The sequence below is a fragment of the Halichoerus grypus genome, chromosome 5 (genome assembly GCF_964656455.1).
Source record: "Halichoerus grypus chromosome 5, mHalGry1.hap1.1, whole genome shotgun sequence".
Taxonomy (NCBI): Eukaryota; Metazoa; Chordata; class Mammalia; order Carnivora; family Phocidae; genus Halichoerus; species Halichoerus grypus.
The window spans coordinates 67,060,523-67,079,552 of NC_135716.1; the positions used below are offsets into that span (position 1 = coordinate 67,060,523).

Sequence of the window (19,030 nt, forward strand, 5' to 3'; positions counted from 1 at the left end):
TTGGAAAACAGACCACACAGATCTCCATGATGCCAGGACACTAAGGCAAAATTTCCAAGGATGATAAACCACTTTTTGCCTGACTTGCACCAATCCCGAAGCTCTACATTACTTCACAGGCAGTTATATCACTGAGTTAGGCTGTCCTCCTGCAAGGTTACCGTGAAAGTATTGTCCCACTGATCAAGCAACGGTTTAGAGTAAGAAATGTGTGTGTTAGACCAGGTTGCTAAAAGGTACGTTCAGGTACGAGCGGCCTTCTTGCCATTATCATCACAAGCACAGCCGGTGCTTTTCTGGTGTCTCTATGAAGACCCCGTAGCCTGCCTTTTGTTCTATGCGCTGCTTTCATTAGGGAGCGTCCGGCAGCATTTCCCAGGTGTGTTGCCTGTACAAAGGGCATTCATTCTACCGCTGCCCAGGCATTAAAGATAAAGAACCCAAATTACAGCCGGAGCTGTGTTCGTGGATAAATGAGGCAGGGAAAAGATGATTTTACTGTGCTTCTTGGGTAATCCTACCGTTAATTCCTGAGATGCTCGTATAGAAGTTTTAGCCAAGAGAGAAATAGATCGTCGTGTTTCTATGCCTTGAGAGACAATGAGCAGCCCCAGGAATGTTCTGCCTCCTTCTGTATGTAGGAGAGCCCTTTAAAATGCTAATTTCCCAAGTCAATGCAGCAGTGATGCTATTTAGAAATGTAACTATCTGGTGGGTGTTATGGGGTAGGATGATCTACACTTTCCCACCCTGGAACATTCACTACAGTCCTTCCATTACAGCCTGGAGAGTAAGAGAGATAAATTAACAAAAGCTAGCCTGTAGTGGAAGCTTCCTATGGTTCACGCACTGTTTGGAACACTTTGTGTTTATTAACACACTGAGATCGCATTCAGCTATTGTCTCCCATTTTACAGAAGACGAAACTGAGATACATCACAACTATGTAAGTGACTGAGGATTACATAGTGAATGGTAACACTGAGATTTAAAATGCAGGTAGCGGTGCCTGGGTGGTGCAGTCGATTAAGCATCCAACTCTTGGTTTTGGCTCAAGTTGTGATCTCAGGGTCATGGGATCGAACCCTGTGTCGGGCTCCACACCCAGCATGGAGTCTGCTTAAGACTCTCTCTCCCTCTGCGCCTCCCCATGCTCTGTCTGTCTCTCGATTTCTCTCAAATAAATAAATAAATCTTTAAAGAAAAAATAAAATGCAGGTAGTCTGCTCTAGAACCTACCTCCTTAGCAATTATACTCTGAAGATTCTATGTCTCCCTAATAAAGTTTCAGTTAAGACCCAGTATGTTAATCTATGATAATAGCTATTGTTTCTTCCATTAGTAACCCATTTTAGCCCTCCTCCTTCTTATTAGGTAACTTGAACTCTCACCTGGATCTGTAGTGAGGCAGCCTGATATTTTTAAAACCTATTTCACTTTTGAAAAGGTGAAAGGACACAAAATTTGCCAACAATTTTCCAGATTATAAGACAATGGGTGGAAAAGGTGAAGGAAGAGGAGAACAAACAGATGTTAATCTTTATTGAGTGACTCTACAAATTTAAGATGTTCAAGGCTGTATTTGTTCTGGAGGGCTAACAAAGTACCACGGGCTGGGTGGCTTCAGCAGCAGAAATGTGCTGTCTCAAAGGTCTGGAGGCTAGGAGTCTGAAATCCACGTGTCAGCAGGGTTGGTTCCTTCTGAGTGCTGAAAGAGTAGGATCTGTTCCTGGCCTCTCTCCCTGGCTTGGAGATGGCCATCTGTCCCTGTGTGTCTTCACATCATCTTCCCTTTTTGTGTGGCTTGATACCCAAATTTTCCCTTTTACAAGGACACTAGTCATACTGAATTAGGACCCACCCCAATGGCCTCATTTTAACTGTATTACCTCTCTGAAACTAGACATCTTCCATTTCTGTCTCTGCAGCATCCCTTTTCTCCTGCTGGAAATAGCACCGTGGTACCTTCCACTGGAGAACTGACCTTCCTCCACCACATGTCACTGTTGGCTGCAAATCTTGCACCTTCTCCCACACCCAGACATAGGGAGGACTCATGAGCTCTCAACAAACACCTCTTTCTCTTGGGTCTGAGGGTTGGAAAGATTTGATCCCTGACTTCCCGGAGTTAATAGCCCCACCACCACCACCACCACCACCACAAAGAGAAGCCTGAAATTTGATACTTCGAGCACCGTATATAAAAGCCAAGTGAGGAGACTGAAAGATAGAAAAGCAGAACAGACCAACATATATAGACAGACTGAGGTCAGAAGCTCCTTCAGGCTCTGGTTTATTTACCCTGAGACTAGATCCACTCCAGCCTGGGCATGGATTGGTTATATGCTTCAATTAACGATCCCTTTCTTTTTTTTATTCACAAGAGAGTTTAAAGAATATTTCATTCATTTGCTACCAATAGTGGTTGGAAGTGAGTAAATCCTGAGTCTCATTTTTACATATGCAATTGCAGCACAGAATTTATAATGTATGAGGTACCATGATATGAAGAAACATTTCCGAAGTAGAATTCATATGGTCCTATTTCAGAAACTAGTTTAAGTGTTTGGAAAGGCCATAAACTCTGTTTTCCACTTGTACCATAATCATTTTGACTTATAATTTCACACAGTTATCCCTAGAGCAAACCATCAAGATGGTTAATTCATTTTAAGATGAAAAAGTAAAAATTAATAAAAGTAAATATGTGGCCTACTATCAAACTGCTGTTACTAATGGATACGTTTTTCATCTCATCATTATAAATCATCTTTTAGACCAGAGATCTGAACCATTCTATATAACATTTTAAATTAAACTGTATTGCATTCTCTGGAATAAAAAAAATTTCAGAACACGTTGCCAAATACAATAAAACAACTGTTCATTACATAAACATCTTTATTACCTAGTCATATTTTTCTGCATTAATCTTGAGCTTATTTACCAGGCTCAGGCTTTAAAAGTTAGTTGTATGATCTGTATCTTAGCAAGTAAAATTAACAATATTTTCTAGAGGAATAGCATCATCCATGACAGTGAAAAGAAGACCAATGGCTAAAAACACCACCTTTCAAAAAATTGAAAAGATTTCAGGTGAGAAATTTTATAGCTTCAATACAAAAAACACTTCAAATTATACGAAATGTAATGTATCTTCTTGCAGGAGTATTCCTCCTGCTAATGTCATATAAAGAGAAAGTTAACAAATAATATCTTCATACTACGTGCAAAATGTTGTAAAAATATTTCACCTACTTTGAAGCAGCGTATATTCTAATGGATGAGAGAAGAATAAGACATAAAGGACAAAGATCACTTTAACTTGATTTTTTTATATTCCTACAACTGTGTATACTGCTGGTATTCAAAAAATATTTATCCAGTGGCCTACATTCACATAATGGATCATCCTTAACAGAAACCCATTTTAAAGTGCTATAGAATAAATAACTCATCAGTTATTTCGCTCATCAGTGAAGATACAAATAGAGACATAGTCAAAAGTTGTAGACACAGGTAAGGATATTGACATTCGTAGAAACACATAGATGCAGATATTGGCATAGACATAGACATAAATAGAGACATACTTATAGATAAGTAGATACAGAGAGAGGTACAGACATAGAGAAATGGACACAAACATATAATGTACTAGGTATTTCTAGTTTTCTGCTCAGAGAAGACATCTGTTACTTCTGTCTCCAGCATTCCCTTCCTCCCCCTGGAAATAGCACCACATTACCTTCCACTGGGGAACTGATCCTCCCCCACTTCGTGTTCTGGTTGGCTGCAAATCTCAGCACTTCCTCACACACGCCAACGCAGTGTAGACTCATAAACTCTCTCCAGCACCTCTTTCCCTTGGGTCTGCGAGTTGTAAAGACGTGATCCCAGATTTCCTGAAGTTAATTTCCCTCCCAACCCCCCAAAGAGAAACCTCAAGGCTGAGATTTTGAGCACAACCCACAAAAGCCATATGGAGAGACTGAGAGATGGACAAACAGGCAGACCGAGAGACAGAAATACTTGAGTATTTCTTAAGTGTGACTTGAGTTTCATGGCATTCATTTGTTACACCTCCCACATTGTAGCAAAATATAGGAAAGGCAAGGGAGAGGTGATGTTTGCAATTGCCAACAAGGAACCTGGGTCTTATATGAAAGGAAAGATGTTTTTCCCAAAATTTGGATTTGAGAGTCTGCTATGAAGCATGAAGGGTGTTAAATATTGAAATGGGAGACCGTGGAATTTTTTAACAAGAAGTCTTTAAAAATACACTCTCTTTTGTCTCGATGATTTATGTCTCAGTTTTCTCACGATTTATCTTTCTCAATCAGACTTTAGATAAAATAAAGCACAAGACGTGAAAACAGGACTTAAAACTGTAATGATGGGATAGGAGGCTGGATATAGAGATCGCATCCACGATTTTTCCTTCGGCGGGCTTGCTCTGGGATTCCATATCCACACCTACCCCTCATGAATGTTGTTTCTCCTCTAAGACATTAAGACACATGCACAACTAATTTAAAAACTGGATAAATGATCATGTGGATATCAACCTTGTAAAACACAGAAAGCAGAACTGCTTTTTTAAACAAAGAATCTTTCGCGTTTGATGTTGGCTAGATCTAAACAGAGAACAAGAAAAGAACCTACATAATTCACACAAATTCTCTGGAATAACCCAAATACTCAAGTAATTCAGGAGAGAACTCTCATCTGTGGGGGGTGGGAACCCAGAGGCTCTCTGAGCCTCTGCAAATAGCTCTCTTACAGAGACTGTGAGCCTTCATTTTAAGATTTGAAGGGAATTCAGTAATAATCTTGTGCCTGTGCCTTTTCTACCAAATGGTGCAACATTAAAAAAAAAGATTGTTTTTCAGAGTTAAATTAGTTTACATAAGCTCATTCTTACCCCCAACTCTCTTAACACTAGGTAAATTGACCAAGAGGGCAATCAGAACACAACTTAATTCTGCTAATCATTCCTGTGCTTTGCTATGGCCTTAAAGAGTTGGACATATTAAGGAAAGCCAGAGATATATATCTGCAAAATGTTTAATTGTGAGGTATGATTATCATATATATGTCATGATTAATTTTTTAAAAACATGTCTCTGGATGCTCCATGGTTTGGAAAGGGAGCCATTTACTTATGTTCCTCTACAGCCATGTCTATTGATTGATTCCCAATAGTCTAAAGAAGGGATCTTATAACCTGACAAAGGCGAGTGCCAGGGATAACCACTCCTTCAACTCCCAACTCTTCTTTCCAATCACAACACAAAAATTACCGGCAAGTATAGATTTACTTTGAGGGAGACACCAAGAGTATCGGCATGTGTAAAATACTCATTTCTACCAGAAACCAGTAACACTATTTTCATATGATAAATTGCATTATCAAAAATTGAGACATTCTCTGTAACCAAGATTATTTAAGCTAGAATTTTAAGAACCTTATCTATATACGAGAAACACACACAAATTCAAGAGGGAGTATTTTGTTACCCTTCAAAATACAGATGCTTTGTAAATATCATTTTTTAATGCCACTATATATTTTATAGTCCGATATGACACACAGTGGTCCTAGTCCCACTAATATTTTAGACGTACTTTTGCTTATTTATCTCATTATATTCTTTAAGATAAAAATGTATGGAAAGATAAAACAAAATGAAATAATCTGTTAGATTTAAAGAGGTAGTAGAAAATAGTCCCATCAAAGAGAGAACCGAAGCCCCTTAAGAAATTGTCATAAAGTTGTTCCACCATGTTAATAAGCTTTCTTTCTAAACAATTTTTAAATCCTCTTCTAAAAGTCATGCCATCAGAATCATTTTCAAGTCTCCACTGAATTTTAATGAGATGTTTAAGTGTTTAAGAACACTTGGATGTTCTTAGGTAATTATTAGGATTTGAGGGAAGGTTTATCTTTGCTTTTGGGTCAAATGGAGCATATTTAAGCTCAAAATATGAATATCACATGTTGATGGCTAGAAATCTGGGAGTAACTTGTCCCTTGAAACAACCTCATTATCCCTGCCAGAGACATCAGAAGTGGCCCGCTCAGTCCGCCAGTTACAATATACCCGAGGAGAGCAACTGACAACACTGAAATGACTTCTGAAATGACACACAGGATCCACAGACCTCACACGAGGCCCAGGGTACAAGTCCCAGCCACCCACGAATCCATCCCCAAAACTTCCGCATGGACAAAGCATTTCGCAACACAACTCAGAACAACTAAGAGAGTTTCATTAAATCCAGTCTAGCTCTTTATATAGTTTAAGATGAGGTTTTACTAATGACCAAAGATACAGCACCATAGGGCTTAAGCAAGACAAAAGTGTATTACTGTCTGAGGCAAACAAAGTCCAGCGGAGGGTGATTCAAGGCTGGTAGGTGGATGCCCCTTCTGTCTTGTTGCTCTGCTCTTTATCTTCAGCACGTGACTTCACCTCATTGTCTGAAAGGGCTGTTCAGTATCTAGCCCCCTTTCTACATTCTAACCTGGGAGAAGCAAGAAATTTTATAAAAAAAATATACTTCTGCTTATGTCTTATTGATCAACATGTAGTCATTTGGCCACACCAGATGGACTCCTTCAACACAAACACTCAAGGACTCCTTAGAAGTGTACTCTTTGTAGAAGGTAGCCAACAAAAACTCAGGGGATTGCCTTGCTAAATAGAAAGAAAAGAACTAATATTGAAGGATGGTTAGCAGTCTCTGTCTCCTTCTTCTCTTAAAACCCTTTTGAACTAAAAAGAAATTAAAGGCTATTATTACAAAATCAGAAAACCAGAGCCAACTTAGAAAATAGAAGGATGGAGAAAGATCCTAAGTACAACCATTTCAAGTTTCTCACTTGGCCATCACACTACACTGTAAAACTATCTTTAACTAAACAAACAGAATCTATAAAATTCTATTATGACTTATACTTTAAAAAACAAAGAATTCTTTATGAAAAAAAAAACACTCCACTGGGACTATGTGAGTAGGAGAGATTTCTAAAAACTATATACCTAGAAAATTATAAATTACATATCAGTAGAAAAAACCACAAGCAAAACTAATTCTATCACTGAGAACAAGAAATTTCTACAGACTCTTTATTGAATTACTGCTTAATGTTAGAAATTACATTTCTGTGAGAATAAGTACATTTGAATTTTATTTGTTTGGAGATCAATTTAAGGTCGGAAGTAGACAGCAGCATTGTGTTTAAACAGTGACTGAAAACTGCAATTTTTCCAGGCTTACAGTTTGGCTTTCATTTAAAAAAAAAAAAAAAAAGACTCTTCAGAAGTGAATCACTTGAGCAGAAATCTTCAAGGCCTATGACGTAGTGAAATGGAACACAGTGTTGATAGCTCCACGAAAATTAATTTTGTCAATCCAGGTACGTTCTCAAATTCAGAGTTTAGAAGCCAGAAATCAAAATACACATAAACCAAAGCAAATAAATATTAATATGTTAGTATGGCTGAAATGTTAATAGCATGTACAGTTAGGATCTTTCAAGATAAAACTTTCACTGAGTATTCCCTAATTTGATTTACTTCTGGTAGATGTTCCAGTAAAATACGGCCTTCCCCATTTTCCCCTCTATATCTCCCATCCTCAATCTGACAAACAAATGCTCTTATAAGTACAAACAAAAGAACCCATAGAGGAAGTTATTCTGGAAATTTTGATCAAGAAGAGAAAATGTGGGATGCCTGGGTGGCTCAGTCGGTTAAGTGTCTGCCTTCAGCTCAGGTCATGATCCTAGGGTCCTGGGATCGAGCTCTACATCAGGTTCCTTGCTCAGCGGGGAGTCTGCTTCTCTCTCTCCCTCTGCCTGAAGCTCCCCCTGTTGGTGCATACCCAATCTCTCTCTCTCTCTCTCTCTCTCTCTCGATCTGTCAAATAAATAAATAAATAAATCTTTAAAAACAAAGAAGAAGAGAAAGTGTGTATGAGAGAGAGATCACTTTTAATTCCTACACTTTCCTTTTCCTACAAAGGAAAAAGCAAAATCCATGGCAGCACCAGAAATACCTAACCTCAAACCAGATTCAGGTCAGAGCAGGTCAAGGTCGCTCAAAAAACCCTCAAAAGAAGAGCTAACAAGCAAGAATCAGAAACCACAGTAACCACTCTATGAGCCCTTCTAAACGAAAGAAGAAAAAATGTGTAGGGACTCTGCTGTTGCTATCAGTCCTTCAAGCACGAGGATAACTGTGTTGAGGAGACTTTAATAACTGGCTGTCTAGCTAAGGCGATGCATTTTGTTTCTACATCCCTATTTATCAATGAATATGTCTGGGTAACTGCCGCTAATGTTGATTCACTCACTCATTTATTCCTCCAATAAATATCTACCATTTGAACATTTACAATTCAAGTCCCCAGAGAAACAACATGAATGAAACACACCATCCTCGCCTCCATGGAAATTATAGAGTGTGTGTGTGTGTGTGTGTGTGTGTGTGTGTACACGCGCACCAGTCTTAGGAAACTGTCAGGAGTACTACAAATACTATATAAGAGGACAATGTGGAAGCTCCACAGCCCTGCAAAGGAGTCCTACTCCAGTCGTGGTGGTGGTAGTGAGACAGGGCAGGGGGACAGGAAAGACTTCTCAAAGCCAGTGACGTTTAAGCTGGTATCGGGAAGGTGAATAGGAATAAAGAAAAGAAGAGTGTTTCAGTTTGAGTACGGAGGAGGAGTCGGAAATAAATTTTTGGTCTGATGTTCCAGCGGCTCCATAGGGTTATTTGCCTCAGCTACTGGTAATGGAACACCAGAAGCATTATTTTCATTCATTCGACAAATATTTTCCTGGACCCTCATTTGTACCGGGCACTGTTCTGGGCAGGGGCTGTGCGTGGAAGGGAGAGGAGAGGATGAGATCCGAGAGGTGGTGGATTCTGTCTCTGAAATGTTTTTGTTGGTTTTGAAAGTCTTAAATTAAAAACATTAAACATTTATTTAAGGATGAAAGCATTCCATTACTATTCATTAGAGTCACTGCCTCGTGTTGGCACCGCATCCCCCAAGAGGCAGTCAACTATGGTGGCTATGAATATGGACCTGGGAGCCAGATTGCCTCCGTTTAAATCTTCACTCTGTCATTTATCAGTTATGTGAGCAAGACCAGGATAATTAACCTCTCTGGAATTCAGTTTCCCCATCTGTAAAATGAGGGTAATAATAATCGGCCCTACCGCATGCCGTGGTTTGAGGATTAAATGAGTTAATACATGTAAAGCACTTAGAACAGTGTCTGCTCCATTGTGAGCAGTCAGTAAGGGTTGCATATTATTAGAGGGGAAAAAAATTCCAGTATAATCATCCTGGAGTTCAATTCACTCTGTGCTACTCCGAATAAATAGCATTCTGTCAGTCTTGGTGCTTTTATATAACCTTAGACAAGTCACTTAAACATCATTAGCCTGAGTTTCCTCCTCTGCAAAGTGGGGGCAATAATACCAGCCTCACAAGATTGTCTTGAGGGTTAAATGAGATAGCAGACTGAAGGGCTCGCTGGCTGCAAATTGCTATGCAATTTTTGCTTGTTGTTATTATCTTGCCCTTTTTAACCCTTGTCCCCAAATTTGTAAGTGTTTCTCTCCTTAGGAGGGAAACAAAACTGAACACACGCATGACTTTGACATAATGCTTCCTGCTCTCCAGATCCTATAGAGTAGATGAAAACAAATGCCTCCAGATTGACACTGGAAACCAACTTGACATCAATTTGTAAATTCAAAAGCTGGTACGACGTCAGGGAGGAAGAACACTTGAAGCAATCCCTTCTTAGTTTCTGCTTTTGGCAGATGCTGCATTCCAGTCTTCCATGAATTGACTTCTACGTTGCTCTTTCTTCGAACAGTATGTGGACCACAGACAGATCAATGCCCAGGCAGCCCCTGACCTGTGAGTGTCCTTCCCTAATCTGAGCGCCTTCTGTATATTGGTATCTTAGGAGGAAAGCCGCCCCTGCCTTTCCTTTGACACCTCATTCGAGAGAGAGTTGCTTGGAGGAGAGGCCAGGGTTGGCCTGGCAGGCCAGGAATTGACTAGGGCTCACTTCCCTGCCCCATGTATTTGTTGGACACTGACTGTGTGACTGGCAACACATTAGCCTCTGCGGTGTTTGCAAAAAATGAAGTGGGAAGAACTCCAAACCCCAAGGGACTCTCAGGTTCTAGTGGGAAAGACGGACAAAAACACACATGACACAAGTCAGAATGTGGAATAGATGCTAAAAATAAAAGGATCAACGACGAAGAATAGAGGCCCAGAGAGAGTAATAATTTAATCTGACCGGATCAGTGAAGATGGGACATTAAAACTTGTTTCTGGCTACCCAGAAGAGATGGTGTCTCAGCGGGGACTTGAAGAATGAGTAGGTTTCTCAAGTGGAGAAGGAGATCAGGGACAACACCAGGTTGAGCAGCAACGTAAGTGGTGGCGTAGACACACTCCAGAGCAGCCTGTGTCCTTCAAAGGGGGCGTAGAACAGAGAGCCTGGGACAGAGGGTCTGTGAAGAGGGCGAAAAGGTGAGGAAATGTTAGACCCCAAAGAGAGAAGCACGTATACTGTTTTCTGGGCAAAGTTCGGGGCTGCCAAATGGATCACACCCCAGTACACACGGGTCTGCATTTCAAAATCTAAGTCCCAGGGCACCTGGGGGGCTCCGTTGGTTACGCATCTGGCTTCAGCTCAGGTCATGATCCCAGGGCCCTGGGATCGAGCCCCACATCGGGCTCCCTGCTCAGCGGGGAACCTGCTTCTCCCTCTACTCCTCCCCCTTGCTCGTGATCTCTGTCTCTCACACACACTCTCTCTTTCAAATAAATAAATAAAAACTAAGTCGCTCTACTCTGGACAAGAAGCACCAGAGATTCTTTCCCTTTTAGAGAAGAGTCACCAACAACAAACGGGATACTTAAGCATGTGGGCTTGTCGGTCACCGGCAGGCAGGGTGCGCCCAAATGCTACACTGTTCAGTGCACAGTAGGGACACTGCGGGCCTGGGGAGCTGGGGCAGATACCAGATCATCTTGTTCACTCCCCCAGGACCATGCCACTTCCTAGAAAACTCCTGGCATGCAGACACCTGATCATTTGACTCAATGCTAATATTGCTTGATTTCTCTGGTATGTATGTAGATGTGTGTACATTCACATTCATATTTATGAGGAGGCCTGTGGTTGCATTAGAGTGTTTCATTCCTTTCATTTCAGATGAACTATTTGTATAAAGTGGAAACAATTAATTTCAAATGCCTCAGTCCCGAAGGAGGAAGGCCAGCTTCCTCCACTCAGCCCCAAGGGAGTAGCTGACTCCAGTACTGCATTTTATAGTTTATATGGTGCTTTCCCGGCCTGTTCCCACCCCCCAAGAAGTTCTAGAATTTGCCTGTGATTTCCTGCCATCTATTCCCCAGGATTCCTTCCCAGAGGAACACACAGAGAGTGAGGCAAGATGATAGGCAAGAAACAGATTGCTGAACTGGCTCATTCCACAGCTGTCCTATTTTTTTAAGTAGTTTAGACAAGGGAAAAGGAAGGCAGTTACAAACTAAACCGCCACACAGCTTTTTATAATCCTCTGTCACACTCTCTTCAAAAGCAGGCGAAAATTAAGGTCCCTGTGATTTCAGTTGAGCCCGAGTTAGATAGGCAGATGTTGCTTGATCAATGTGTTTTAAGGATTCTGCTTTGAATTTAGAGCCTCAGGTTGAGAGCTGCGTCTCCCAATAATCGAAGTTGTTTTCAAGTTTATCCTATTCATTTTTGAAATGTGGGGAGTAGAAATTGCTTTAATGCCTGTTTTACAGACCAGAAAATCCTAGAGGATGGAGTCAGTCAGTAGAAGAACAGTAACAATTGGTATTCCTTCCACCTTTCTTATTTCGTCCAAGAAATTGGCATGGATCCAGAGAAATAAAGACATTGGCTTGGTCATAATCCGCTACAAGATCAGTAAATATTTATCGAGCAGCTATTACTAGGAATTCAGGAAGACATGAACCAGTGTTTTTAAAAGCCACTCTTTTTCACAAACTTTTATTCTAGATTAAGAAACAAAACATGAATTTATGAAAATTTAAGTGTTAAATAACATATGACCCAAAAATGCCCATAGGGCCTTCGTTCAGGCTTTCCCAATCACTCACATGGAACATTTTAGAAGTCTCCAGAGTGATCCCTCTGCTACCAGTATGCCTCCAATGCACAATGCCTCCACACTGATACAGAGGGGTGGTCCCATAAAACAAACTGGACCATGCTGCTCCCATCCTTTAAAATACCTGCCCTTCCCCTACTTCCTGAAGTATGGAGGCTAGACTGCTGAGCTTCGTAATAGGGCTCTTCACTCTGATTTCAATTTACTCCATAACTTCATTTCTGTATTCGTTTCCTACTGCTGCTATAACAAATTACCATACACAGTGACTTAACACAGATTTGTGATCTCGGCATTCTTTCTAGAGGTCAGAAGTCTGAAATGGGTCTCACTGGGATAAAATCAAGGTGTCAGCAGGGTTGCATTCCTTTCTGGAGGCTCTAGGGGAGAAAATATTTTCTTGTGGCTTCCAGCTTCTAGAAGCTGCCTGTGTTCCTTTGTTCATGGCCCCCTTCCATGGTCAAAGCCAGCAACAATGGTCACGTCTTTCTCACATCACATCACCCTGACAGACCCTTCCACCTCCTTCTTCTACACTCAAAGACCCTTGAAATTCCATTCGATTCACCCAGAAAGTCCAGGATGAAAATTTCACCTAATTTTATCAGGCAAGTCCTCTTTGAACTGTAATTCATTCTTACCACTTTTCATTCAGTCAGCAAATATTTATTGCGCTCCTGCCATGAGGCAATAAATCTATTGTATGTTGAATAGACGGTGATGTACAATACAGACATGATTTCTTTTTTCACGGAGTCAGGTGGAAGATATAGAAATTAAGCCAGGAATCACACATGTAAGCGTAGATTATAAGTTGTGATGATGCTCTAAGGAACAAGAAGAAGAGTACGTGATAAGAGAAGCTGAGGGGGAACACAGTTTGGAGTGGAGGGTTCAGGGGACACCCTGACCTGAGACAGGAAGAAGGGTGAGCCAGGCAAAGGGAAAGCAGCAAGTATGGCAGCCAGCAGCAGGGGACCTGGCCAGAGAGGGGCTATGACGTAAGAAACACAGCAAGACACGTAAGCTGGAGCCAGACCACACTGAGGAGTCTGCGCTTTGTTCCGGTACAATGAAACATCCATCTAGTGATTTCAGTCAGGACAAATGGGGTCCATTGGGTATTTTTTAAAACTCACCCTTGAATGCTATGTGAGCAGTGAACTGGAGGGGAGCAGGAATACTGGACAAGAGATATTCAGGGGAAGGAGCTGGAGACAAGATTGGAGAAAGGGGAAGAGATGGGGGGGTGGCCTTTTAGGGCAAGCTTCCTAGACTAACGTAGATTTCTGGATCATGTTAAGGACTCATTTGAAATGGTATCGATACATTTGAAGGAAAACCTGTCTTCCCAGTTTATAATTTTTGCCAGTGACAATCAACTGCTCAGATGTAGCCACGGGGGAGACAGATGGTTGGATTTATCCCGGTTTGGGATTTTGCCAAGAAATATTGTGGATGGAAAATATGGTGGATGAAAACAGGGGCAAGGCAGTTGAGAGCTTTTGCAAGGAAGTGATTACAATGATTTACCACTGAATCCTCAGAAGGCAAGTGGAGCTGGGAGGAAAATAGATGGTAGAAATCCATGGAATGATGCTGTCAGGGTTAGACTTCAACAAGTGAATTGGGTGGAGGTTGATGAGGGGGTTGGGGAATGGGCCATTTAGTTTTGTGATTTTCAATGTAGTACGATTCCTGATACGTCAACATCCAGAACACAAGTATGGGAGAAGATGGCTGAGATGGAAAGCAGGAAAGAGTTGCTAAAGATAAAGGAGGAAGAAATGGAGAGGTCATCTCTATGGCTGTCCGTGGGATCCAGAACTCGTGACACACAAGGAGCTGGTTACCAGGAGATTATTGGCAGACTGCACGATGAGGAGAGACAGGTGGTTTTGCCAGATGGTATAAGGTTCAGAGGAGTAAGATGGAGTTGGATTTTTGATAAGGTGGAGCATAAATAATAACCAGAATTGGCAATAAGGACTGAGAAGGACACTGATCCAAACCTCTGCGGTGAGTTATCATCATTTGAGAAAATAAGTGATGAACCCTTCCTAAGAAGACGATGTCCTTATGGACCAGCCGGGTGCCAAAGAAGGATTCAGGAGGTGGAGGCAGCTTTCAGAGGAGAGTTTGGGAATATAGGGAAGGTGGCTGAGTGTGGACAAGAACTCCCAAGGACAGCTGGTAAGATTTGGGGAGAAAAGCAGAGAGGAGGGGATCAGATGAGAGAAGTCCAGGGTAGATAGAGGATACCCTAGAATGACAAGGTTTATCTTTTTATATTACCTACTTTCCCATGAGATAATGAGTGCTTACAGACCAAAGATTTTGTCTTTCTGTATTTTAGAATAATACTTGCAATGTTGGATGTTCAGTAAATGCTTGTTGAGAGAGAAGGAACAATCGCTAAATAACAACTACAGAGTATATTTTCGATGATATTCAGAGGAAATCATCCTACGGCTTAGAAAAGCTAGAGAGGTCATCCATGCATACTGCATGATTTCAAGCAAGGATGCAACTAACTGAAACACTGTGAGAAAAACTCTTGAGGGAGGAGTATCTAGAATCTAAGAGAACAGAAGTATTCTCTGGTCATCTAGATCTAATTTCAGAAGCATAGTTATTCAACAGTTATGCTAAAATTTCCACATATTTGATGAGAGGGGGGAAAAAAAGACACTCAGCAAATGTCAAATCTAAAATCAAGTGAAATCATCTCTTCCTCCAAAAAGACTGGGTTGGAAAGGCCTGGGGATTTATTTCCTTTTCCATCCTGGAAGGGCTGGGTGCAATTCCCTCTCCTTTATGTCAGCATCACTTCTCAGATGGTCACAAGGTTTAGGTGGAGGTGGGTGTTCCGTACCCCCAACAGAATACAATGCGGCCAATGCCTCCCCGTCCTAGGCTGGAGGTTTCTCTGTCCCATAAGACCTAACATAACATTTTGCTCATGACGATTGCTTCACAGTGACTTGCTGGCATCAGGGATGGGTCATGCAAAAGATGAAAAGGAAAATGTCACTTGTTGGTTAGTACCAAGAAATTGGTGCCAACTGAATAATTTGGCAAAGTGATACACGTCATGGAGATCACAAAAGGGACTGGCACCAACACCACAACCAGCAGCCAGCCATCCCAGTGCCCACAGACCTGTGCGGAGCCTAAAAGGGAAGAGGCCCTGTGCTGCTTCTCCCCTCAAGGAGTTTGTGCTTCATTGTGGAACAGAACAAATGGCAAGACAAGCTCTTACATAGTTCTGCTAGAGTGGAAAAAAAAGACAAAATCCAGAATCAAAAGACCTGGGTGCTGGTCTTGCTACCATATAAGCTCTTTGAACTTGGCTTTGACCAATGCAGACTTGACTATTTCATCTTGAAAATGAAGTGATTGTATGTAATACTTTCTAAGTTCTCGTATGGCTCTAAAATTCTGTTCTTTTGAATGTATATTAAGGAAATTCCTTATTTATCAGGAATATTTAGAGAAGCAGGGGTTACCAGAGCTATGTGGAGGTCTTCAAGTGATCATTTTCAAGAGTAGGAACTGATGAAAAGGAGCATCAGAGAATTTCATGTGGGAGGTAAGGCATGAGCAAAGACTTGAAGCCAAAAAAAAATTCATGTATAGAAAAAAGTAGATAGATTGGTGTCTGAAGAGGTATATGCGGCCCCCAAAATTATGGGCACAGAATAGTAAAGGAAAAAGAGTGACTTGCCTAGCAATTAATTCCACTGACGTGATGTAGAGGTTAAGTTGATTTCTGAAGCAATTGGGAGCCACTGGTCATTTCTGAGAAAGGGAGTGACATCGTGCAAAAAAAACCACTGAGGATGAGAAATACGGGCCCACGGGCTAAGCCCTGGGGCCGGACAGAGAATCTTTCATGTGTCCGGCCTCATGTATGTCTCTCACCTCCTGCAGCCAGGCCACCTTCCTGGATGAGTAAGCAGAAGAAGGAACAGTGACTTTGCAGAAGGTCACAGGCTAGAAACCTAGTTTCCTGCCACCTGGACTGTAGCTCTTTCCCAGTAAACCCTGCCCCCTGCCACTTTCCTCACTGAGGCTTTTTCCCCCTTTGTTTCCATGTCTCCGAGAATAGAATGTGTCTAAATTTCATGGGTGCTGCATCCTAAGTGATCCAAATAAAGGGTTTGAAAACGGGTGCATATCACAGCTGAAAAGTGTTGTGTGTCGCCGGAAATAATAAAGGAGAGAGGCAAGAAAGGTCCTATCTTCCCTCTTTCCCCCCAGAGCCTAACAGAAAACTAACAGGGATTTGGGGGAGGAGGGAGGGTGAAATCTGCAGTCGTCTTGCTGTGCTCAATTAGTATTCTAGCCACACACTGTCCCATCAGGGGAAAATGCTTCCCGCACACACACGTGTTCAGGATATCAGTGTGATGGATCTGAGCGAGGGCCCCTCCAAACACAGTGACCATCTGCTAGGCAAAACATAGGGGTCTGACAAGCAGAAGCCATTCAGACCCGTTGTTGGGCCACATTATTACATATTTGACAAGGGTAATGAGGGGCTGTCATTAACCTTACATGACAGTTGCTACAATGACACACTAAAGCAAGGACAAAGAGCCGAACTCAGTAAAAAGGCACCTACTTCTCATTTAACCCTGGAATTATGTGACGCCATTATTCCTGACGGAGGCTGGCAGGCCTGGGGTTAATTTCCATTTCTGTGTCTGCTTGTTCTCTTTTTAAAATGTACCCCTCGTATGGCTAAGGCAACTGTTGGGAAGGCACTGCATTATTTATCACAACACACTGAGTTAGATGCAAGAACAGAAAGGGTCTCGTGGAGAAATGAACAAACAGACAGATTTCATGAACCCCAGCGATGGCCTGAGATAAACCTTCTGAACTCTGGGATATTTACGGTAACTCCTACCTAAGTATGACACTGCTTGGATTTTTTTTTTTTTTTTGCTAGACATTTATCAGATTTAAAGGAAAAAGATGGTTTGGGAATATGAATACATAGTTACTACACCTTTTTTAGGCCATGGACAAGCCTAGGGGCAGAGGCTAAGTTAAGATCATAATTTTGACAGTTAACCACTTAATCTGGGGATCTAATTTCACAGAACTTATAGTTGGGAGTCTTCTAAGGAGCACCCCGTGCTTTTGGTTTATTTTACAGAAGGGGCAACCAAAATCATGAGATGTTCAGGTACTCCTACTCGCCCCCAAGCCCCGAGGCCGAAGAGAGGATAACCTCATAGTCCCCTCGTGCTGTCTTACTTTCCAGAGCCATGCTTTCCCCAGCTTCTTCTTTGAGGATTCAACTTTTATGATTAAAATGAAAATTTGTTTGTTTCATTTAATTATTTAAAGCTGGTACTTCTCTGAGAGCATGCTTTCATAAGTAAGTCTGCAGGGCTACTGTTCAAGATAGCTCTGCTTCATCATTTTGAAAGCTGGTTCTGCATCCTTTGGCCACCCAAAATGTGTCTCCTTGGTCCATCCTGTCTGCCTGACATCACAGAGCCACCAAAGTGATGACAGCCAATCGGGATGCTTTAAGTTAAGAAACTGTAATCAAGATGGCCCAAGCCATGAAGAAGAAAACTCTTAGTAGAAAACAGAAAGATCTAGTTTGGGTAAAAGGACTTACAGATCACATCTATTTGCACGTAGGTACCACCTGCCTGAATGACAGCAGCCTGTAACTGTCTCAGAGTCTGTGACTCCCCAGAGAGTCCAGATACCTAATTATTTTGGTCTAAGTTTCAGTTTCTCCCTTCTGTCATATGTGCAAAGTAGAGAGATAGATAATCTACTTTATATGCAAGGTGCCTGACTTTTATCTGGCTCAAACCTGAAGCAATGCAATCATGGGGGCCTATGGCTGTGACCAAGGGGGCTGAGGCCTTGCTCTGTCACTAAATAGCATATGGGATACCCGGAAAAGTGTTGAATTTCTCTTGCCCTAATTTCCTCAGCTCTGGAGTGAGGAGATTAGATCAGATACTATCAAAGGTCACCAGTTCCATTTTGACCAAAAACTTCGAAGTCCACAGCAAAGAAAAGGTGTTTGCAGATATTCCAGAAAGTACTATCAACTCCTTCTGAATATGATGAATTCAACACATAAATGAGTTTAGGTGATTTGGGACCTAGAAACAAAAGAAAATGGAAAGAATAAAACATGCCCAACACCTCTGAGATTCATGTGCATCTGACATAAGAGCATAAAAGCTCCTGAAAATTCAGGGTTGCCTGGGTGGCTCAGTCAGTTAAGCATCTGCCTTCTGCTCAGGTCATGATCTCAGGTCCTGGGATTGACCCCCATCGGGTGCCCTGCTCAGTGGGGAATCTGCTTCTCCCTCTCTCTCTGCTCCTCCCCCACGCTCATGCTCGCTCTCTCTCTCTCTCAAATAAATAAATAAAATCTTAAAAAAAAAAAAACTCTTGAAAATTCATAAACAGTCCAAGTTAGTCAAATGCATGGGCAATGGGAGTGAATGGTTGTGTAAGTGTCACATCCTGGCTGAGATAGGACTGGAGTGGGAGTGAGAAGAAGAAATTGATGCAGTGATAATGTAAAGGATATTCCTACATAGAGCCATCTCACAGTCTTCATTATCTGCCACATAGGACTCAATAAATGAGTGAGTTGAATTATAAAAATCTTAGCATAAAAAATACAAGGCCATATAAAACACAAACTTTCTATTTTTGATAGAGTATCATCTCTTCCTCAAAAATTACCATTTAAAAGCAGGAAGATATTTGAAAAAAGGCAAGAGAAAGGAAAAATCCCAAATGAGCCAGTCTTTACATCAACAAAATAAAAT

At 41.5% G+C, this 19,030-nt stretch overlaps 1 long non-coding RNA gene across 1 annotated transcript in view; it reads right to left on the reverse strand.

Annotated features, from left to right (window-relative positions):
- LOC118546384 (uncharacterized) overlaps positions 1–3,850 on the reverse strand; it is a 39,695-nt gene extending 35,845 nt beyond the window's left edge. The window contains exon 1 of the long non-coding RNA XR_013447875.1: positions 3,744–3,850. This is a non-coding gene — a long non-coding RNA (uncharacterized LOC118546384). The remainder of the gene's footprint in view (positions 1–3,743) is intronic.
- Positions 3,851–19,030: the final 15,180 nt, after the last annotated feature.